Source organism: Lithobates pipiens, unplaced genomic scaffold (assembly GCF_037356315.1).
Source record: "Lithobates pipiens isolate NorthernLeopardFrog02 unplaced genomic scaffold, aLitPip1_a1.2 Scaffold_19, whole genome shotgun sequence".
NCBI classification, from domain to species: Eukaryota; Metazoa; Chordata; class Amphibia; order Anura; family Ranidae; genus Lithobates; species Lithobates pipiens.
In genome coordinates, this window is record NW_027507764.1 from 161,589,496 (window position 1) to 161,614,473 (window position 24,978).

Below are 24,978 nucleotides of genomic sequence, written 5' to 3' on the forward strand. Positions count from 1 at the left end.
AAGGATCAATAAGGCAAATATATATACAAAATAACCAGTGTATGTATCATAAAAATATTTCAGTCCACAGTGAGTCTTCTATAGCCGTATCAATGTGCCATTACACCTCTTCAAAATACAGGAAAGGTGACTTTCGTGAGAGTGCCTGCGCTTTATTAGTGACTTTCGTGCTTGTTCCCCCTCAAGGATCCCCACTCACCAGATCCATTCACCCCCTAAGGGGTTATACGCCCACACTCTGCTGGGAAGCCATAGTCCAGTCTGAATAATGTGTCCGGGTTTCAGGCAGTTTGAAACCCAGACACATGATTCCAAACCCAAACTGTCCGGGTGAATCCCAGACAGGAGGCAACCCTATGCTGGAGCAGGTAGTGAAGTCAGTATTTACCTCTTGATTATAGACTAAACAAACAACCAGAGTCCAGAGTTGGGGGGGGGGGGGCCCACTGCAAAATTAGATTTTTTTTTCCTGTTGGGCTTTGTATGTGATGTATGCTGTGAATCGTTTAAAATAGATGTTGGGGGAGTGTTGGAATGGGGCCTGGGTTTTAGTTTTTAGAGACAAATTTTACCATCATATAGAGTATTTGTAAATATAAATTCTCTCTGTTTATCTATTGCTTTCTTTTCCAATTATTTTTTTATGCCAGATTTTGTGTATGCATACAATACAAATGCAGAAAATACAGCAAATGCTGGAGCAGACAATCTATATGTGTAAAATAAGAGTAATAAAGCACATTGAAAACAGACAATATTGTAGTCCATGAGCAGCACTACTAAAACTTGAACTTAGAGTCCATGAGTCCATATAATGGTGGCAGCTATCCTCAGAGAAAGCCTGCCTTGTCAAACGAAGCAAAGGAGGGAAAGACAAGAAGCGCCACCTGAGTGTAGTATTAGTGGAAAGACAGGAAGACCATCGAACCTAGTCTGCCGGAAAGTCCGGTCGTGTGTCCATGGCATAAGTGTAATCTTAAATGTGATTTTTTATATTTTTAAAATTGCAGCTTTTACTCACCCAAAAGTGGAATTCTCGCTTATACACTCCCAACCCTCCCGGTGCCACATTTTGGGAAGGGGGAGAACGGGAACCTGTTTTTGACAGGTCCCTTTCCCCACTTCCGGAGACGCAGCCCGATCTCCCGGAAAGTTCGGCCTCCCTCCTCCTTCTCTCATCAGCGGGCCAATTACAAAGCACAGCTTGCTTCGTGCATGTGCAGTAGGGAACCAGGAGTGGTGGTGGCAGCACCCAGGAGATAATCTGAAGATCGGCCGGGGTGCCGACATTGCGGGCTCCCTGGACAGGTAAGTGCCCTAATATTAAAAAGTCAGCAGCTACAGTATTTGTACCTGCTGACTTAAAAAAAAATTCACCCAGGCTGGACCTCCTCTTTAATATAATACTTGGCGATCCTGCCATAAAGTTCCTTGCTCAGGTGCTTACTGTAATAGAGTGACAATGCTCTGCCTATGCTTCCCAATTGTGTTGCTGATTTTCACCCTGTCACGCACATGCTTCCAATGAAGACTAAAGGCGGATGTTCCAACGCACATTACACAGACGTGGTTTATTGTTGCCACAATCAGGAAAACTACCCTGGGAAATGCCATGTAGCTGCTACTGGAGTGCATATAGACAAGAGGCAGGACATCAGCTGCAAAGAGTATGCAGGAAATCTGCAACAATGAGATGCAATCAAGGGTAAAATAAGTATGAAAGCTAAATATTTAAATATTAAAATTAGCCATTTTTTTTATGATACTCAGACTTCAGAAAACTAAATGTTGTTAGGGTTCATAGTTTCATAGTTAGTAAGGTTGAATAAAGACACCAGTCCATCCAGTTCAACCTGAGTGAGTGTCTACAATTGTCCCTATCCCAGTACATTGTACACTCACGTCGGTCCTTACCCTTAAGGAGGGTTTATATCTACTTTAAAACTGTATGTGCTTACAAAACGGCACAACAATATCATACATACCATCTATCTAGAAGCATGTTGCTTAATTTATTAGGTTTAAGAAATAATGAAACAAACCTTTGTTTTTTATGGGCACATGTAACATCCCAAATGTTTTCTTTCTCTCTGTATTATTTGGCTGTATGTGCTGCAGTAGATTGTTGTACTATAATAGCTACTGATAATTTTAGTTAAAGTTGAACTCAAGCCAAAAATATTTTTTGTGTTCTGGAAGACTGATAAAAGGCATGCTCAAGGAGCAGAGTGGTTCAGGGGATTGTGGGATGGGATTACCCAACCCATCTAATACAATATACCAAATAAGGAAGAACTATATTTCGCCATTAAGCGTTGACCTATAACACTTCATTATTAGGTGTATTAAATAACCAATATTACTTCCCAACATCTGCATTTAAGAAAAAGAAGAATCCCTTCTGGATCCTATCTACTCTCTCCTGGATTGCAGACTTCCCATAGATGGCACACCCATTTGTTGGTCAACATACATATCTGTACAGTCAGCAAAACAACCCAATTTATGGAAAATCCAGGTTCTCACAAAGTGATTCATCACATACAGTGCCTTGCGAAAGTATTCGGCCGCCTTGAACTTTTCAACCTTTTGCCACATTTCAGGCTTCAAACATAAAGATATAAAATTTTAATTCTTTGTGAAGAATCACCAACAAGTGGGACACAATTGTGAAGTGGAACGAAATCTATTGGATAATTTAAACTTTTTTAGCAAATAAAAAACTGAAAAGTGGTGCATGCAAAATTATTCGGCCCCTTTACTTTCAGTGCAGAAAACTCACTCCAGAAGTTCAGCGAGGATCTCTGAATGATCCAATGTTGTCCTAAATGACTGATGGTGATAAATAGAATCCACCTGTGTGTAATCAAGTCTCTGTATAAATGCACCTGCTCTGTGATAGTCTCAGGGTTCTGTTGAAAGCGCAAAGAGAGCCTCATGAAGACCAAGGAACACACCAGGCAGGTCCGTAATACTGTTGTGGAGAAGTTTAAAGCCAGATTTGGATACAAAAATATTTCCCAAGCTTTAAACATCCCAAGGAGCACTGTGCAAGCGATCATTTTGAAATGGAAGGAGTATCCAACCACTGCAAATCTACCAAGACCTGGCCGTCCCGCTAAACTTTCAGCTCAGACAAGGAGAAGACTGATCAGAGATGCAGCCAAGAGGCCCATGATCACTCTGGATGAACTGCAGAGAACTACAGCTGAGGTGGGAGAGTCTGTCCATAGGACAACAATCAGTCGTACACTGCACAAATCTGGCCTTTATGGAAGAGTGGCAAGAAGAAAGCCATTTCTCAAAGATATCCATAAAAAGTCTCGTCTAAAGTTTGCCACAAGCCACCTGGGAGACACACCAAACATGTGGAAGAAGGTGCTCTGGTCAGATGAAACCAAAATCAAACTTTTTGCCCACAATGCAAAATGATATGTTTGGCGTAAAAGCAACACAGCTCATCACCCTCAACACACCATCCCCACTGTCAAACATGGTGGTGGCAGCATCATGGTTTGGGCCTGCTTTTCTTCAGCAGGGACAGGGAAGATGGTTAAAATTGAGGGGAAGATGGATGCAGCCAAATACAGGACCATTCTGGATGAAAACATGTTGGAGTCTGCAAAAGACCTGAAACTGGAACGGAGATTTATCTTCCAACAAGACAATGATCCCAAACATACAGCAAAATCTACAAAGGAATGGTTCACAAATAAACTTATCCAGGTGTTAGAATGGCCAAGTCAAAGTCCAGACCTGAATCCAATCGAGAATCTGTGGAAAGAGCTGAAAACTGCTGTTCACAAACTCTCTCCATCCAACCTCACTGAGCTCGAGCTGTTTTGCAAGGAAGAATGGGCAAGAATTTCAGTCTATCCATGTGCAAAACTGATAGAGACATACCCCAAGCGACTTGCAGCTGTAATCGCAGCAAAAGGTGGCTCTACAAAGTATTAACGCAAGGGGGCCGAATAATTTTGCACGCCCCACTTTTCATTTATTTATTAGTTTAAAAAGTTTCAGAAATCCAATAGATTTCGTTCCACTTCACAATTGTGTCCCACTTGTTGGTGATTCTTCTCAAAAAATAAAAATGTTATATCTTTATGTTTGAAGCCTGAAATGTGGCAAAAGGTTGAAAAGTTCAAGGGGGCCGAATACTTTCGCAAGGCACTGTGCATAGGATCTTACAGCTGCAGTCGTAGGTAGGTTGGATTGTTGGTTATTTCAGGCTGCCCAGGTTGAAAGGGGTTTAATCTTTTTTTACACTTTCCCAGGCATTTTCTGGGCTGTACCCTCCACCCTGTGCTGTATATAAAGAGAGGAGTGGGTCTGCTCGGTGTGTCTGCAAGCTGGATGGGAGGCCAAGATTGAGAATGTAGTCACCAGCAATACCTGAACTGCAATTTAGGAACCCTTCCCATGTAAGGACTCTATCTCTTAAGGACTCTCACCTTTGGGAGATATGTAGCGGGCAGCCTGAGTCTAGTTAGTCAGGAATGATCTGCATTGCATTATTGGACTGTATACCCGAGTTGTCCAGTAAAGACTGTCCAACTAACTGTTGCCTGAAGTTATTTAAAGGGGTGCAAGGAGGTACATGGCGTATCTAGAAGAACAGGGCCTGTAAAGCACACACAGGATGAAGAAGAAGGAAGAGAAGGTCAAACAAAGGGTTAAATCAGCTGAGGAGTTAGCGGGAAGAGTATCATTTTTACAGGTAGCCATTGACTTATGGAAATGCAATAGCAGCCAGGCAGGGAGAAGTGGTACCAGGCATGGGTGACAGCCAGGTCCTCCGGTAGCAAGGGGTTGGTGCTCTAACTTTCTCCCTAGCAATTGGTTCCCCAAAAGCAATCTGGACTGAACCTGCAGTTCAGAGACCCCATAAACATACTGTATGGTATGGGAGAGTTGAATAAGTTAAATGAAGTGCACACATGAGGACCACGCTTAGTGAACGGAGGGACCTCATTCTGTCAATAGAAGTGGGGTGGCAGAAGAAAGCTGGACTGGTGGAGTGGGACACAGGCTCTGCGGGGCCCCACTTTAAATGCTACTATCTGGAAGGCAAGGTGTGCAGAGATATGGGACAGAGTGCTTCACTGTAAGAATCAGCATATCGTTACACAGCTCCACAAGGTGTACTTCTCACTTATAATCCAGGGTACTGCCTAATATTGATTTTCACACAAACCGCCTGGTTCCGGGCTTTGGTGAGCGTGTACATCTAAGAGGTAGGCCCTGCCCATAAGCCAATCTCAATTTTGCAGTAATCACATTTTTTGTCACCCTACTTCTTAATCACTTCAGACCGGCCACCGTCAAATGATGGCGGATTGGTGCTGCTCTCTTTCCGGGATGACGTCATATGACGGCACCCCAGAATGGCCATGCTCCTAGGACACAGCGCGACCCCTGATCTCGGTAAAGAGCCGCTGATGGGGCTCTTTACCCATGTGGTCGGTTGTGTCCAACATGTAAATGCGGAAGTGCTGTTTATTATCTCACCTCGCCTCAAACTGACAGAGTGTGTGGCGAGGAGAGCTGAACAGCGGCATCTCCTCACAGGGGAGACCAGTACAGGTAATCAAGGCACTGATTATCAGTGCCCTGATTACAGTAAAGCCCCAGCAGTGCCCGTCAGTGACACTATTCAGTGACCCCAATCAGTGCCCATTAGTGATGCCAGTCAGTTCTGCCTTTCAGTGCCCATAAGTGCCTGCTCATTAGTGCTGCCCATCAGTACCCATCAGTGCCTGCTATTGGTGCCCACCAGTGGCACCTATCAGTGCCCATCAGTTCATCAGTGCCACATATCAGTGCCCATCAGTGCAGCATATTAGTGCACCCTCTCAGTACCGCCTCATTAGTGCCCATAAGTGCCACCTAATCAGTGCAGCCTATCAGTGCACATCATTAAAGGAGAAAAATTACTTATTTACAAAATTTACTGACAGAAACTAAGAAAAACTTTTTTTTTTCAAAAGTTTTCAGTCCTTTTTCTTTATTTTTTTGTAAAAAACAAAACAAAACAAAAAACAGCAGTGATTAAATGCCACTAAAAGAAAGCTTCATCTGTGTTAAAAAAATTATAAAAATGTAATTTGGGTACAGTGTTGCATGACTGTCATTCAAAGTGTAAGAGCGCTGAAAGCTAAAAATTGGCCTGGGCAAGAAGGGGGTGAAAGTGTCCAGTAGGCAAGTGGTTAAATTAATAAATTACCTACAGTTTTTTTTATCTATAAGCTTTCATTGAATTTTTAGCCTGAAAATCTTGAAGTACAAAATTCTAAATACACAGTTAAAATACATATGTGTCAACTGTCTCACCTGCCAAGAAAAATTGTAATCTTGTTTAGCTTTCTAAGGCAGATATCTGTGCCAAAAACTGTACAAAGTCCTCACTATTTACATTTCTCCACTGCAGACAAAACAATATAGCTTAGTCCAGGCAGTGGTTGGATAGAGAAGAAACAGGAGTTTACTGGTGGGAGCCTCTCTGTTCTCTCTCCTCCAATTAGCAAGCTCGGTTTCTCGGATTCATAGCATTATACAATGCAAAAAAGGCTCATTGACTAACTGCTGCCCCTTCCTCTCCCCTTCAGCACTTCTATTCTATTTCAGCATGGCTGGTGATAAAGACTCCCCAAGATGCTGTGTCCGTGCTTCCTCATTCTCCTTCAGCTAGGAGGAGTTTGTAGGAGGGGTGGAGGACACAGCCACACCCCAGCCCCGTTCACCAACTCTGACTGCCTCGGGAGATGGCGCGGATCCCAGAGGGACAACCTAAACTGATTAGGGAGAGGGGCGCCTCTGGGTGTAGATGTTTCAAAAAGTATTTATTTTCAATATAAAAGCATAAGATTTTGCACTCACATTTAGTAGGCAAAAAATAGGCATTAAACACAGAGGGTCGTCTGGTATATCTGATTATGGGACGTCAGCCAGTAATCCGGTCCACATCTGTCATCTTTAGTGTTCCTGTTCCTTTCACATGGGGTCCACTACAGGTGTTTTTACCGGCTTATGGTGGACACAAGATGTGCGGTCTTTGGAACGAGGCTTGGGAGGCAGAGATGACCAGGGCGCGGAGCTGTGACGTCCGAGGGTATGCGACGTGTTTCTTGAGCGTGCGGGTCGGGGTTGTCGTACGACCGCGCTCTTTCATCAGGCAAAATCAGACTTGTCTGTGTTTAATGCCTATTTTTTGCCTACTAAATGTGAGTGCAAAATCTTATGCTTTTATATTGAAAATAAATACTTTTTGAAACATCTACACCCAGAGGCGCCCCTCTCTCTCTCTTTTTTCTCCTTTATCTACAGCATTCCAAGAGCCCAAGTTTCAGCTCTTTTAGGTGGCAGCCCTGCATGTGGATTCATCCCCCCCCCCCTTCCTCTATTTATGAACTAAAGAACGTTCTATTTTTTATTTTTATTGTTATCTATTCCTGGACTTGACAAAGTAGTGCATCCCCTGCACTCACTGCTACATGTAATCTCACAGACTCCTTCTTTTTCTACCTAGTGGGAACCTAATACTTTTGACTTGCGCCAAATACTTGTCTAAACTGATTAGGTGACAGGGAAGAGGTACAGACAGCCTCCCCAACACCGCTAGGATCTCTGCTAACCCAATTGACTTGGCCAAGCATTTTTATAAAGCTGCAAGGACAGGGAAAGTGCAGGGGCCCCCTATGCACCTGGGGCCCGCTCATTAAGACAGATCTGTGGGTGTTCCAATCAGCTTCTAACTTCAGCTTGTTCAATTAAGCATTGACAAAAAAAATAAAAAATGGAAGCTGATTGTTTTCTATGTAGAGCTGCATCAGATTTTGCACTCAGTTTTAGTAAATTAACCCCTATATGTGTATATTGTTACCTATCCTTGTGTGATCTGACAAATGTGCAAGTTACCTTAAAACTAAATAAAATAATTGAAAATAAAGGTAAAAAAAGAGTTTGAACTTTTATTTAACCGCTTAAGCCTCGGACCATTTGGCTGGTCAAAGACCAGACCACTTTTTGCGATTTGGCACTGCGTCACTTTAACTGACAATTGCGCGGTCGTGCACCGTGGCTCCCAAACAAAATTGACATCCTTTTTTCCCACAAATAGAGCTTTCTTTAGGTATTTGATCACCTTTGCGGTTTTTATTTTTTTACGCTATAAACAAAAAAGAGCAACAATTTATTTTTATACAATTTTTTACTAATGCTATAATAAATATCCCCCAAAATATTCTTCTACATATTTTTGGTAAAAAAAATCACAATAAGCATTTATTGATTGGTTTGCGCAAAAGGTATAGCATCTACAAAATAGGGGATGGTTTATGGCATTTTTTTTTTAGTAGTAATGGCGGCGATCAGCGATTTTTATCATGCCTGCGATATTATGGCGGACACTTCGGACAATTTTGACACGTTTTTGGCACCATTGGCATTGATACAGCGATCAGTGCGATTAAAATTGCATTGATTACTGTAAAAATGCCACTGGCAGTGAAGGGGTTAACACTAGGGGGAAGTGAAGGGGTTAATGTGTATCCTAGTACATGTTCTAACTGAAGGGGGGATGGGACTGTACAGGGAAACTAACAGATCGCTGTTCATACTCTGTATGAACAGACGATCTGTCAGTTCACTCCTCAGAGAACCAGAAACTGTGTGCTCCCGGTTCTCCATGTGTCCCGAGTGATCACGGGAGCCCGGCGGTGATCGAGACCGCCGGGCACTCACACCCTAGTGGCCGTTTATGTTACCGATGTAACATAACAGTGATTCACACAGCTGAGCCATGTTGCCGCAGTACAACTGTGGCGGCTGGTCGGCTAGCAGTTAAAAAGCACAATTTACATAGGAAAGTAATGTATGAATTAGGGCCATAACTGCGGGCTTCATTCATACATCAAAGGAGAGTGGGTCACACCAACAGCTCAGTACAAAGAAAACAGCTTCTGCCAGCACTCTTGATATAGAGTGGGGCGTCATTCTCCCTCAGTACAACACTGCCCAAGGCGGGGCCTCTCCTGTCTCTGCTTCAGTCTGGCACCAGCTAATAAACAAACATACAGTTGTGCTCATGAGTTTACAGAATTTATGATTTATTGGCCATTTATTGGCCATTTTTCAGAGAATATGAATGATAACACAAAAACTTTTCTTACACTCATGGTTAGTGTTTGGCTGAAGCCATTTATTATCAATCAACTGTGTTTACTCTTTTTAAGTCATAATGGCAACAGAAACTACCCAAATGGCCCTGATCAAAAGTTTACATACTTCGGTTCTTAATACCATGTATTGCCCCCTTTAACATCAATGACAGCTTGAAGTCTTTTGTGGTATTTGTGGATGAGGCTCTTTATCTTCTCAGATGGTAAAGCTGCCCATTCCTCTTGGCAAAAAGCCTCCAGTTCCTGTAAATTCTTGGGCTATTTTGCATGAACTGCACGTTTGAGATCTCCCCAGAGTGGCTCAATGATATTGAGGTCAGGAGACTGAGATGGCCACTCCAGAACCTTCACTTTGTTCTGCTGTAGCCAATGACAGGTCGACTTGGTCTTGTGTTTTGGATCATTGTCATGTTGGAATATCCAAGTATGTCCCGTGAGCAGCTTCCTGGCTGATGAATGCAAATGTTCCTCCAGTATTTTTTGATAACATACTGCTTTCATCTTGTCATCAATTTTGACCAAATTTTGTAGCTCACACATCCCCAAAACATCAGCGATCCACCTCCGTGTTTCAAAGTAGGAATGGTGTAACTTTTTCATCATAGGTCTTGTTGACTCCTCTCCAAATGTAGTGTTTATGTTTGTGGCGAAAAAGCTCGATTTTGGTCTCATCACTCCAAATGACTTTGTGCCAGAAGGTTTGAGGCTTGTCTCTGTGCTGTTTGGCGTATTGTAAGTGGGATACTTTGTGGCATTTGTATAGTAATGGCTTTCTTCTGGCGACTCGACCATGCAGCCCATCTTTCTTCAAATGCCTCCTTATTGTGCATCTTGAAACAGCCACACCACGTTTTCAGAGGGTTCTGTATTTCACCTGAAGTTATTTGTGGGTTTTTCTTTGCATCCTGAACAATTTTGCTGGTAGTTGTGGCTGAAATTTTAGTTGGTCTACCTGACCGTGGTTTGGTTTCAACAGAACCCCTCGTTTTCCACTTCTTGATTAGAGTTTGAACACTGCTGATTGGCATTCTCAATTCCTTGGTTATCTTTTATATCCCTTTCCTGTTTTATACAGTTCAACTACCTTTTCCTGCAGATCCTTTGACAATTCTCTTTCCCCATGACTCAGAATCCAGAAATGTCAGTGCAGCACTGGATGAAAAATGCGAGGGCCTGTCAGGAGTCCAGAAACTCATTGACCTTTTATACACACACACTAATTACAAGCAAACAGATCAGTTATCATTATGATTTAAAAAGAGTAAACGTAGTTGATTTATAATAAACGGCTTCAGCCAAACACTAACCAAGAGTGAAAGAAAAGTTTTTGTGTTATTATTCACATTCTCTGAAAAATGGCTAAGAAATTATAAATTCTGCCAGGGTATGTAAACTTTTGAGCACAAATATATATATATGATATTCTAGAAAAAGTCCCCCCCCCCAATCCTAATTATTAACAAAAATTTAAAAACAAAATGATATCATTTAAGCTGTGCTGTCAAGAGTCAATCTACAAAATCTTTAGCATATATATTTATACAAGTAAGGTGATCACATTCACATTTGAATCCAATGTATAATAGAAATAAAATACCCATCAAAAATGTCTGATAGGTAATGTGTAATTCTATTTTCATTTTTTAAAATTTATATGACATTTCACATCTAGAGATTTACTGAAAAATGAAAAATGCAATAAGGAAAGTGAAGTAAAGCATCAGGATTCAGACACAATCTTGCTACCTCAGGTATTACTTCTTACAACTAGGTCCTACACTAGAATTACTAAATACACTAATATACTACTGTATATATCAGTGTTTGAGTTTAGACTTTTGAGAGAGCCCAGAGAGGTGCTCTGAGGACACAAATAATACAGGCTTGCCGGAGAAGGAAATCAGTAGTGATTGGACAAAGTTTTCCAACCTTTTCAATCACTTCTATTAAAGACGGGGCTTTGCTTCCTCATGTCAGAACCTCCAGCAAGCAGAACAGTGAGTAACACCGTACTGTAATTGCAACACTAAATTTCAGTCCAACTCTAGCAGTTAGAGGCAGAAGTGTCTTAGAGCTCACACTGCATATATACAGTGGGGAAAATAATTATTTGATCCCCTGCAGATTTTGCAAGTTTGCCCACTTACAAAGAAATTAAGGGTTTATAATTTTTTATCCTATGTATATTTGAAATGATAGAGGCAGAATATCAACCAAAAATCCAGAAAAAACCTGATACAAATGTTATAAACTGAGTTGCAGTTCAGTGAGTAAAATAAGTATTTGATCCCCAAGCAAAACCTGACATAGAACCTGTTGGAGAAACCCTTTCACATATCTCAAAGGGGATTTTGGTCCACTATTCTTTACAGATCTTCTCTAAATCCTTAAGGTTTCTTGGTTGTCGCTTGGCAACTCGAAGTTTCAGTTCTCTTCATAAGGTCTGGAGACTGTCTAGGCCACTCCATAACCTTAATGTGCTTCTTCTTGAGCCACTCCTCTGTTGCCTTGGCGGTTTATATTGGGTCATTGTCATGCTGGAAGACCCATCCACGACCCAAGGTTCTCATCCAAGATTTTACAATACATGGTCCGTCCATTGGCCCCTCAATGCAGCAAAGTCGGCATGTACATTTAGCAGAGAAACAGCCCTAAAGCAAAATGTTTCCTCCATGCTTAACTGTAGGGATGATGTTCTTAGAGTCATAGTCAGCATTTTTCTTCCTCCAAACATGGCCAGTCAAGTTAATGCCAAGAGCTCAATTTTGATCTCATCTGACCACAGCACTTTCTCCCAATCCTTCTTTGAATCATTTAGATGTTCAGTGGCAAACTTCAGATGGGCCTGTACATGTGCCGTCTTGAGGAGGGGGACCTTGTGGGCGCTGCAGGATTCCAATCCATGGTGGCGTATTGTGTTACCAATGGTTTGTTTGGTGACTGTGGTCCCAACTGCCTTGAGATCATTTACAAGCTCCTCCCGTGTAGTTGTAGGCTAAAACCCCACTTTTCTCATAATCATCCTTACCCCATGAGGCGAAATCTTACATGGAGCTCCAGACCAAGGGTAATTGATGGGTATTTTGTATGTTATACATTTGCGAATAATTGCTCCAACACATAACAAGTTGTCATTAGGAGCAGCTTCTTAGCTTGGGGATCAAATACCTATTTTACTCACTGAACTGCAACTCAATTTATAACATTTGTATCGTGTTTTTTCTGGATTTTTGGTTGATATTCTGTCTCTATCATTTAAAATAAACTTATGATAAAAAATTATAGACTCTTAATTTATTTGTAAGTGGGCAAACATACAAAATCTGCAGGGGATCAAATAATTATTTTTCCCACTGTATATCTATGAAGCTGTGGGTAAAGAAGTGCCTAGGGACACTCATATACCAGAAAGTGCATTTCTGTTTTTCTGGTCAAATTTCAAAGAACTGCTTAAGGACAATAACATTTCTAGATGTTCCCTATATCATAGCAAATATTCACTTTTTTTTAGATCAGTTCCATATTAATTCAATTAACTGAAATATGATTGTTGCCCCTGGTTACTGCATTTTCCTTAGCATTCTGTTCTTTGCAGTGTCTCTTTGAACAAACCTACCAGTGTGACGTCGGGGTTTATATGGTGTGATGTAAGCATTGAGTCCCGTACACAAACATATTTCACATGCTTTGTTCTGTTATTGTATTTGCTGGCAAACTCCCCATTGAATGGAGACGGAAGTGTAAACACGGTACTGTCACTTTCTCCGTCACAAACTATTTATTTAAGGTGGGATAAATCATTTGAAAGGAAAGCTTTGTTTGTTGAAGGTGGACCAAAGAGATTATCTGGAAAAGAAGATGCCGGAAGTGGATCATTCACAGTTATCTATAGCTTAACTCACCCAACACACCTGCTAATTGTCAAAAAGGTAAATATGTGACATAGTTATAAAGTGGTTATAAACTCATATATGAAATATGAACTGCCTATAGTGTGTACTTGTTTCAATTAGGAACAGTAAGTGTTATTTCTGCCTGCTGCTTCCTTTTTCTACTATCAGCATGAATCACTTCTGATAAGTTTTCCTGACACCAAGAGAAAAAAGGCAACAGGGGAGGGACCTCCAGATGACTAATAGGCTCAGCTCTGTTCCTGTGTGAAGGGGGGGGGGGGGGTGGGGTTGACCCTTCCCTCCAATCAGCTCTCAGAGCTCCCCTCACTGAGCTCTGCAGAGTGTAGCTTTCCACCCCCTTTTTTTGACTACTCATGCAAGCTTTATAGACTCTGCACTTAGAATGGATGTAGAGAAGAGAAGACTGCAGATAAACATGTACTACGTATGTGGTAGGATTTGTGCACAACCACTTTAATATGTCAGCTCTCTGAGGGTAAAAATTCTAACTGCTGGTGGAACAGGATTCATGGTTAGAAGAAATTATTGCAGGCAAAAGCTAATTTTCCCAAACCTCGGAAACAGAACATTGTCTGGGTCAGACTTTATGTTTTTCTGATGGACCAAAAATGAAGGCACATGATTTTGTCGTAATGCAGACATAGGTAGGAGGAATTGGTTAATCACTTTAGCAGCAGACAGAAATGATACTATTGTCCACACTGATCCCACATTTAGATGTTTAGATTTTCAGAGCACAAGTCGCATGACATGTCAAAGTCAATGGTTCCCTATGAGAGCCGTCTTAACTGGTCTGACTTGTGTTGGTCCGACTTTGAAAAGGCTTCCTGCACTACTTTGGTCCCACTTGGGCATGATTTCAGCCCATTGATTTGAACGGAAGTCGGGATCATCATCTCAATTGATCCAACTTGTGACATGCGATTTGTGGCATTTGCAGAGCAGACACGGACACAGCCTCTACTCCATGGGCCCTTAGATCCAACCCCCCCAGACATAAGGGGACAGATCCCCTTCTCTTTGTTTAAGTGCATCGTATTGGAGATAGGCGGGTATAAACGGACACAAGTCTGTTTACATTTGCCACTCTATAGAGGTGAAAGGAGGGTCCGACTAGGTCCGGCTGAAAAACGGACAGGTGGACCCAATCGGACTGATCATGTGAAAGGGGCCTAAGGTTGCTTTCACACTAATGCACTGCGGTTTACCTGCACCTCAACTTACCTCAATCTTCTCTTGTTCCTCAGGATTCCTGCAGGTATCACTGGCTGCTGCTGTCCCCCAGGCGGGTATGGCTGGTGGCTGCTGCTGGCTGTCCTCCAGGGCTGGGACTACAGGCTACAGCAAACATTTCGGCTCACTGATTAGTTGCTAGAGGTTACATCAAATGATTTCTGCTAGTTAATTGGTTGCTAGAGATTACTGTACAGTATTACTACTCACTGATTGGTTGTTAGAGGTTACAGCAAATCATCTCCTCACTACAGGGGGGCATGATATACATATGAATGCCGCCTTTATTTACATATCAATGCCGCCAGCCGCAGCTATTTACTTATGAATGCCGGTTATTTACATGTAAACACAGGGTCTACAGGTGAGTCACCTGTACACAACAATAAGGCAGAGCTGGACAGTATTAGTACCAGAACTTCACACTGAGATATTGGGACACAGCACAGGACTAAAACTTCAAAGGACAAGGGAATTTAGGACAAGCTGTGAGAGGGGAAAGAAGACCTGCACAACACAGGATCGATACAGGACTCATTTAAGTATTTAGGGGGGAGAACAACAACTTGAAGGTTTTTTATCCTAATGCACAGAAAGCATTAAAGTGGTTGAAAAGTTAAAACCTTTTTTACTTTAATGCATTCTCTGCATTAAAGTAAAAAAAAAAAAAAAGATCATGTATTCTTTGCTCCGCCTACTTTTCTCCCTAAACACCCACCTGACTCCTGGATCGATCCAGCGCCATGCCTTCTCTTTCCTCTCTTCCTGCATTTACAGAAATATTGGCTGCAGCAGAAGACATTGGCTCCTGCTTCTGTCAATTAAACCCCGTGAGAAGAAAGCGTAGGGCGAGGCCAAACAGCACTGTGTGTGTCAATAGATGCAGACAGCCAGGCTTGGGAGCAAGCCCACAGGTGCGCCACTATAGAAAGCCACTTCTTATGGAGGACGCATCGAGAAGAGGAGAAGTAGAGATGGGGGGGGGGTGAGGGACCCCAGTAGAGGAGGTTTGGGGCATCTCTGTGCAATGCAATTGCATAGAGTAGGTAAGTATAACATGTAAGAAATTGTCACTTCATTCAAATCTATGGGGTCTATCTATAAAAAAAAATTGTGGACAGATGTCAAAAGCTTTTGCCCAGCCATCGTGAATTATGACCATATTTTGCCTAATATGTTGATTACCGTCTTGTTAGCACCATCTGGTGGTCTTAATATGGTACTTTTCTGATTGCAGAATCTCAGGAAAAATATTGCATTGTGGAATAGATGGAGATGACGATCATAGGAAACCAACATATTAAAAGTATGATCAAAGCTTTTTTGGCCATATTTCTGATCTGGGACACAGGGGTGCCGTTACTTTTTCTCCCCTGTGACCCAGAGTCAGCTTTTAGTAGGCTATTGCCCGCTTAGACCCCATACACACTATACAACTTTTGTTGTCTGATTTCCTTTAGATTTACCAAAACCAAATAGTACAAATTGAAACTCCTAAGGTTTGACCTCATATTATATGATTTTGGTAAATCTGAAGGAAAAAAATATACAGAAAATTGTATAGTGTGTATCCAGCAACAGGCTCTATTCACACCAATGCGTTTTTTTCATGCTTTTCATTTGCAAAAACACAGGACTTTTTTTTTAACATGGGTTCTATGGAACACGTTCACATCAATGCATTTTTGTGCCTCTGCGTTTTTGGAAAGGGTCAGGGACTTTTTTTAAAGCAAAACGGTGATTTTTTTTGCTTTTTTTGATTCAATAGGCTTGTTCAATAGACAATTGAAAAGCTGCAGAAAAGCGTGTAGTGCGTTTGTACCAAGTTTTTAACCTTGATTTGGCCACGATTTGCATTTTTAAATCTGCCCAACAACAAATCCCCCCCCCCCCCCCAAAAAAAGCATTAAAAAAACTATGAATTAATTATAAATGCGGTAAAATTGCAGTTAAAAAAAAAATGTGGAAAGCACAGCAAAAAGCACCGCAGAGACGCTCAAAACCAACATGCATAGATGAGAATCAAGCCTAAAGCCCCAGATTGTTGGCCAACAAAACCATGGACTTTTGTCTGAAAGGGCGTTGGCCCAAACTTGTCTTGCATACAAACAGCAAGGAATTGTCTGCCAACAATTACGAAAGTAGTGACGTACTACGTGGTTTTTCAGCTCTTTAGTGCCACCCTTTGGGCTCCTTCTGCTAATTTTGTGTTAGTAGAAGTTTGGTGAGTGTTGTTTTCATTTTGCACTTTTCATTTTGCGCTTTTCATTTCACGCTTTTCAGTTCGTTTCTGAATGGCCGTTCGTCAACCAGCCATGTTGCGGAATCGGAGGAGATAACGTGTTATTTATTACTGGCTTTGGAGTTATTGCTTTGACATTTTTTTGGTTGAATAATGATTTGATTTGGTATATTTTCTATATTTTTGGATGCATAGAATGCCCTTTTTGGTTAAGTTCTATTGGCAGATAGCATGTCTGAGTTACCTCTGTTCATGTTTCCACAAACGAGTTCTGGGCAGATCACTTTGATTGATCAGTAAAGACTTCCTCCACATCTCTGTGCCTAAGAAGACCCAGCGTGGTGGTCGAGCTTTCTCCCACCAGGGTGCCGTGCTGTGGAATAGCCTTCCTGCCGAGCTCCAGGAGGCCCCCTACCATCCTGGTCTTTCGCAGGAAATTGAAGACTTGGCTCTTCACACAAGCCTTTTCTATGTAGCCTTTCTGGTTCCATTTTTCATACTGCTTTCCTGTTGCTGTCTCCTCCTAGTGCCTGGGTTTCTCCAGGGACTCCTCCAAGTGCGTCGGGACCATTCGGGGTAAAACCGCACGATATAAAGGTACCTCCCAACTCAACTCATGTCTAATTTTATTTGTTTCCTTTTTTTAATGCACAACCAAAAAATAGTAGAGAATAATACTTGGTTATGTGTTTTACTTCAAATGACAATTTGGCCCCTTTCACACATGCTGATGGTATGTCCGTATTTCATCCATCCGTTTGCGGATGAAATACGGACATCCATTCATCTCTATGGGATAGCGGGTGTCTGCGGATGAGCATCCGCAGACACCCGCTATTGTCCGCCTCCGCAAATGTCCGATTCTGCAGACGGAGGAAAATCCTATTTTTCTGTCCGTCTGCAGAGCGGATCGGATGAACACGGACACACGGTCCGTGCTCGTCCGATCCCCATAGAGGAGAGCGGAGAGCTGACAGGGCGGTCCCCGCACAGTGTGCGGAGACCGCCCTGTCCGCAGCCGGCTCAGCGGGGACAACGGAGCGATCCCCGCTGAGCGAGCGGATCATCACGGGGCGGATCTTTACTGATCCGCCCCGTGTGAAAGGGGCCTTTGGGAGTAGGCGGTTACATTAAAAAAAAATACAATGTAAAATTAACAAGGGACACCAACATAGTTGTATCTTTGATCTTAAAAACTACAGGCTAATGGTGTTGTGGTAACATTCCCCGAATAAAAAATAAAAAAAAAAGCATAATAATATTATTCTTGCTATCACTAGAAAAAAAAAGCCTTTGAAAATTTATTTGCAGTAACTCCATCAGTATCACCAGCAAAGCAGCTTCATTATTATCCCATTAAACTAGAACTTTGAGAGTCTGAACCAAGACCCATCACAAAAAGGTGGAAGCAAGCGGACTATCTCGGTACAATTTAAACAGTTACAAAAGAATTTTAACAAACAAATTTAAAATTTATCAACATTTTATTAATACAAAAATAACATCAAGATAATTCCATAAAATTTACAGAAGGTGTGGTATTAATACTAGTTTTGCAGATTAACCACTTCATCAGGAAATGCATCTGAAAAAGATATATGTATAAAAATTCCATAAAGGGACTCTGACCGGGTACCTGTGGGGCCCTGTTCTGGTGCAGTTTTTGATCTGCAATGTTTTATTTTCTCCCTTTTCCCACTACATTTTTTTTTCAGAATTTTTTTTTTCATTGTTCTTATTGATAATCTATATGTCTTATTGTTATGGAATTTTTATATTTATATATTATACATATATCTTTTTCAGATGCATTTCCTGATGAAGCGATTAATCTGCAAAACTAGTAGAAATACCACACCTTCTGTAAATTTAATGGAATTATCTTGATGTTATTTTTGTATTAATAAAATGTTGATACATTTTAAATCTGTTTATTAAAATTCTTTTGTAACTGTTTAAATTGTACAGAGATAGTCAGCTTGCTCCCCCTTTTTTTTTGATGGGTCTTGGTTGGGGTCCAGAATCTCAAACTTCTAGTCTATTCAATTTGGATGATGGTACTGATGGTAACAGTGGTTATGTATTTTATTGCACAATGTGAGGCCAGCATTATCCCATTGATGAAGAAGAGAATGTGCGCAGCATTTGGAGATTTCATAATTTGCCACGTCATAAATGTTAATTCTCCATTACGAACGCTAGTTTACACGCTTCCGGCTCATCCTTGCTTCCGAGCCTGCATGTTTGTACTTTGGACTTTAGTCCGACGGACTTGTGTACACACGATCAGAAAATACGACTAAGGCTATTGCCAAAACGCGTCAACTTTATTGTTTTAATGTCACTCTGATATACCAATAAACGACACTTCAAGGATTACGGTGTTGCCGGCTCTTCTTACTACTGTTGCATTAGAGTGTGTTGGGACACATTGAGCTCGGCACCTGTGAGTGGACCTGGTGTATGGATTGAGTTGTCCCTGCAGAGAGCGCTGTTACCTTTCTTATTTTCAACACACATTTGTCCGCGGAAAATTTTAAAACCTGCCATCCAACATTTGTCCGCGGAAAATCTGACAATTGTGCGATGGAGCGTACACACGGTCGGATTTTCCACCAACAGCCTGTCATCACATAATTCCCATCGGAAAATCAGATCATCTGTATGAGGCTTTAGAGTCGCTTTAGGCTCTGGAAGGATCCTGACCATTTTGTTGGGATCCACCCAGGTGCCTGAGTGACAGCTGGCCCCGCCTCTCAATGTATGGCTGAGAGCTTAAGCCAGCTAGTCTCCCCATCCCCCCACCTCTAGCTCAGCTCTCCAGTCAGTGCTGGAGTGGCAGAGTGGAGAGCAGTGACTGACAGTCACTGTTCTCTACGCTGAGCAGACAGAGCAATCAGCAGCCATGTGATCGCTCAGTTCTCAGGCTTAGAGATGGCAGGGGACACCTGCAGCATCACAGCGATGTGGCAGCATTCAAGCGAGTATGAAAGAGGAACTGCAGTCTGCTCACATAATTTGTAATAAAAACATCTTTGCCATTCTGAAGCTTCCAGCCACTTTGCATATTATTTTCTATATACTATGATTCTGTACTTGCCAAATATGCTGCAGAAATCTCCCTCCACTCAGTCTGGCTGCAACTATTTTAACTGTGGGCAGCTGAAGCTCATGCCTGTTCACTCCCTGGATTAATACAGACACATAGAGGCACACTTCCAGCTCTGCAGCTCTCATTGGCCCGCTTATGACTCATACCCCCTCCCTTCCTGGCAGACCCATACAAGAGTGAGAGAGAGAGCTGTGCATAATGTCATTAGCCTAGGGCGGCTAATGACCAGACAAGAAACAGGAAGTGGGCCGTATAAGGTATTTACTGACAGAAAAAAAAAAGTTTTACTATCCAAAGTTAAACCAATAAGGACAGAAGATTTAATAAATGGAAAGATTTTTTTTTTTTTTTTTTTTTTTTTACAGACCCATACATCCATTTTAAAGTGATTGTAAATTCTCACCTTGTAAAACAACCTATTCAGTTTAAAATTGAAATGAAAGGCAAAACATTTTTTGTATAGATATAAAAAAACATTATAAATAAAAAACGTTACCCTTTTTTATAAGTGGTCACATTCCCTCTGTTCTCAGCTGCATAAGAGCTGGGGAGAGGAGAAGCAATATCACACTGAGCTTCCCAGTGAATGGCTGTGAATGGGGCGTGTCAGAACAAGTCTGATCATTGGAGTAGAGCAGCCTGAGTTCCCAGCACAGCTAAAGAACTGACCACAGTGAGCTCTCATGCCTAGTGTGATCAGTTTTTAAAGGAAAGCAGAGGGACTAGTAGGAACACCAGGGATTTCACACAAAGGAAGCAATACAAAGAGAACAGGATACATTTTCAAAGAAGTACATGGTACAGCAGGCACATATCAGGAATATGAAATACTGGGGTAACAAACGATTTAAAGGGTAAGTTCACCTTTTGTAACATGTTAGAAATCCACTGGCCCCCGCACCTCCCTGGCTCCCCATGTCACAAGCAGCAGGGGATTTTCTCCCCCGCTCTCTGCCAGAATCACTCATTCACAGAGTTCTATGAATTGAAACCTACCTTTGCGGCTGTTGGCTTGCAGTTTTCAATGAACTATTAAGGCTCTATTGAGCACTGTGGTAGTTCATTGATGCTTCCTGTTAATGTGTACCCGCTTGGCCGTATGATGTACGATGTACAGCCAAACAGCTTACACACCAAGCCTGAAAGAGCTCTGCATAGCACCTATGATCTGCTGATCATGGGTGCAAAGCTTTCCAGGCTCCCAATTAAAAAAATAAATAAATGCACATTTTTTTACCTGCAAAAAGATTTGCATTCAGAATTTTCTTTTAAAATTCATCCTTTAACCGGTTCCTGCCCACACTATAGCCAAAAGATGGCTACAACGCGGGCTTACATGGATGTCCTCCCATGCTCACGCTGTGGGCACGTGTGCAGTGTGCTCTGTGATTGCCAAGTCCTTTGGACTTGGCTGATCACAGATTGGGACAAAGGGCCAATCACAGTGGCCCTTTACCACATGATCAGCTATCAGCCAATGACAGCTGATCACACGCTGTAAACAGAAGCCGGTTATTGGCTTTTTTTTCTCTCAAGCTGACAGTGTGAGTAGAAAAGAAGAAAGCTGATAAACGTCTTCTGTTTACATCGTCCCAACATTGGTCCTAACATTGCCCACCAGTGCTGCTAATCAGTGCCCACCAGCGCCACCTATCATTGCCGCCTGCCAGTGTCTATCAGTGCTCACCAATGCCACTTATCAGTGCCCTTCAGTGCCACATGTCAGTGTAGCCTCATCAGTGCATCCTGATCAGTGCCCACCAGTGCTGCCTCATCAGTGCCACCTATCAGTGCCCTTCAGTGCCCATTAGCACCACCTATCAGTGTAGCCTCATCCGTGCTTCCTAATCAGTGCCCACCGGTGCCCATCAGTGGCACCTATCAGTGGCACCTATCAGTGTTTATCAGTGAAGAAGAAAAATTACCTGTTTGCAAAATTTTATAACAAACAAATCCGACTTTTTTTTGTTTGTTTAGCAAAAAATAAAAAACACAGTAGTGATTAACCCTTTCCCACCGAGCGTACGCAGATATGCGTACTCGGCTTCCGGGGGTTATACCGGGATGATGCCCGCACCTGCAGGCATCATCCCGGTACCGTTTTTTGCAGCAGGCGATTGGCTATCCAGGTATAACAACCGATGCGGCTAAAAGCCGCTCGGCTGTTATGCCGGAGGAGCGGGAGGGGACGTCCCCCCTCCCGCCGCCTCTCGCCGCTGCTACCGGTGCTCCCGCTCCATCGGGAGCACCGATTCCGTGTCCGATGGCTCCGGCTACTGCGGAGGAACTGGAACGAAGCCGTAATCGGCTTCGTTCCAGTCTCCTCATCGTAAACACGGAAGCGACGTCATGACGTCACTTTCCGTTTACTCGGCTGCCAATGGCGCCGGTTTAAAAAAAATATCCGGTATTCAGAATCGCCGTTTTCGGCAATCTGAATACATTGAAGTGTAAAGGAGGGGTGGGGGGTCTTTTAGACCCCCGATCCCTCCATAAAGAGGACCTGTCACCACCTATTACTGTCACAAGGGATGTTTACATTCCTTGTGACAGCAATAAAAGTGATCAATTTTTTATTTATTTTTTTAAACAATTTACTTATTTTAAAATAAATAAAATAAATTAAAAAAAAAAATTTAAAGCGCCCGCCGTCCCCGCGAGCTCGCGAAGCAAAGAAAACGCATACGGAAGTTGCGCCCGCGTATGTAAACGGTGTTCAAATCACACATGTGAGGTATCGCCGCGATCGTCAGAGCGAGAGCAATAATTCTAGCACTAGACCTCCTCTGTAACGCTAACCTGGTAACCGTAAAAAAATTTTAAAGCGTCGCCGATTGAGATTTTTAGGTACCGTACTTTGTCGTCAATCTACAAGTGCACGCAATTATAAAGTGTAACATGTTTGGTATCTATTTACTCGGTGTAACATTATCTTTCACATTACGCAAAAAAATTGGGCTAATTTTACTGTTTTGTTTTTTTTTTATTCATGAAAGTGTCCCTTTTCCCAAAAAGTTGCGTATAAAACACAGCTGCGCAAATACCGTGTGACATAAAATATTGCAACAATCGCCGTTTTATTCTCTAGAGTCTCTGCTAAAAAAATATATATAATGTTTGGGGGTTCCAAGTAATTTTCTAGCAAAAAATATGGATTTTAACTTGTAAACACCAAATTCCAAAAATAGGCTCAGTCATGAAAGGGTTAAATACCACCAAAAGAAAGCTCTATTTGTGTGAAGAAATTATAAAAATTGAATTTGGGTAGTGTTGCATGACCGCACAATTGTCATTCAAAGTGCGACAGCGCTGAAAGCTGAACATTGGCCCGGGCAGGAAGGGGGTAAAAGTGCCCGGTGGGCAAGTGGTTAACATGTTGATTTTCTCTGATCATTAGCTCCACCTGGTGGCCTTAACACAGTACATTTCTGATTGCGGTGTTTCAGGAAATATACCACATTGTGGACACTAGACAGAGCTGGCAATCATAGAAAAAGAACATATAAAGCAAACTTTGGTCAGGATTTGTCATGGCTGGGCGAATGCTTGCGACATTCATCCAATAAATTCTATGTAGACTTCTATGTGCTGTAGTAGTGACACGTGGATATGGACTGTACTGTGCTAACCTTGAGTAACAAGGAAAAAGCAGCTACATAAAAATGTGACAAACATATAAAGAATCAAATGGTAAATATTGTAGCGCTAACAAGTAAACACAAATATTGTTATATAAGTGAAGCAGTGCAAACAAATATACACAAGTGGCATGTGAGAAAAAATATATGAAATATATTCCTAATTTATTGGATTGTTTTCATTTATTTTTCTCACATGCCACTTGTGTATATTTGTTTGCACTGCTTCACTTATATAACAATATTTGTTCTAATTAGGATATTTACTATCTGTAGTAGTGATGTACAAGGTGGGGAGTGGTGCTGTGTACAAATGCAGAACAACCCACCTGAGTGCAAAGCTGTGTGATGAGGAAAATCCCATCAGATGGACCCTTGTGTCGGCTTCTACAGATCAGCAGAATGGTGAAGGTGACACAAAGTGACAGCAATACAAAGTGTGCACCACCCCCAGCATCACACTGACAATAAGAGCAGACTATCTAATCGTCTCCTATGTCTCTCCACATTCAGGAACATATCACACCATTCCTCTGCAGTGACAATGACATTACTCATCACAGGCGACACAGATTCCACTACACGCCCGGACCCCCCCCCCCCCCCTCTGTCTACTCACATGCTGCTCTGCCGGTGCTGGTGGCCGGTGGCTTTGCGGGTCCCGGCTGCCGGTCTCCCTGGCAACGCTGTAAACACTGAGTTGCCTAGTGCTAAGAAGGGGCGTGGCCAGACTGGCGCACGCCTTGAAAATCTAGTCGGGCGAGAGAGCTGTAATGCTATACAGGATCATAGGAGGAAACTCCGATCTACACGTGTCTTTCCTGTCCCACTGATAATGGCATGAATGATCCTTCTCCTGACCATGGAACGATCATTCTCCTGCCCATGAAACGTTCCTTCTACTCTTGACCATGGCACAATCTTCTCCTGGCCATGGCAATCTTCTCCTGGCCATGGCAATCTTCTGACTAGGGCACAATCTTTTCCTGACCATGGCACAATCTTCTGACCATGGCTTGATCCTAGCTTCTCTTGACCATGGTATGATCCTTCTCCTGACCATGGCACAATCTTCTGACGCAATGACTTGATCCTAGCTTCTCTTGACCATGGTATGATCCTTCTCCTGACCATGGCATAAACCTTCTTCTAACCATGGCACAATCTTCTGACCATGGCTTGATCCTATCTTCTCCTGACCATGGCACAATCTTCTGACCATGGCTTGATCCTTTCTTCTCCTGACCATGGCACGATCCTTCTCCTGACCATGGCACTAACCTTCTCTTGACCATGGCACATACCTTCTCTTGGCCAGGTCACAATCCTTCTTCTGACCATGGTACGATCCTATCTTCTCCTGACCATGGCACAATCTTCTGACCATGGCTTGATCCTATCTTCTCCTGACCATGGCACGATCCTTCTCCTGACCATGGCACAATTCTTCTGACCATGGCACAAACCTTCTCCTGACCATGGAATCAACCTTCTCCTCACAATGCTACTTGTGCTGGCTGTGTTCGCAGATAAGGAAAGAAAAGTCGATGTGAAGTCAGAAATCTTTATTGGCATTCTTTCTCAGGGGCCCTGTTCACATCTTGGCACCCTGGCTTGTTGTGATAACTGGCATTTTTCTGTGTATTAACCACACCAGCAC

General features: G+C 42.4%; 1 protein-coding gene across 14 annotated transcripts in view; it reads right to left on the minus strand.

Annotated features, from left to right (window-relative positions):
• NEK10 (NIMA related kinase 10) overlaps nucleotides 1-24,090 on the minus strand; it is a 487,578-nt gene extending 463,488 nt beyond the window's left edge. For 10 of the 14 annotated variants that reach the window (XR_013277553.1, XR_013277555.1, XR_013277554.1 and 7 more), the window contains exon 1: nucleotides 23,938-24,090. The gene's annotated coding sequence lies outside the window, so the exon portion shown is untranslated. Of the gene's footprint in view, nucleotides 1-12,795; nucleotides 13,026-23,647; nucleotides 23,910-23,937 lie in introns of those variants that run through there. The other 4 variants (XM_077491440.1, XM_077491441.1, XM_077491448.1 and 1 more) reach the window with 4 other exon arrangements.
• Nucleotides 24,091-24,978: the final 888 nt, after the last annotated feature.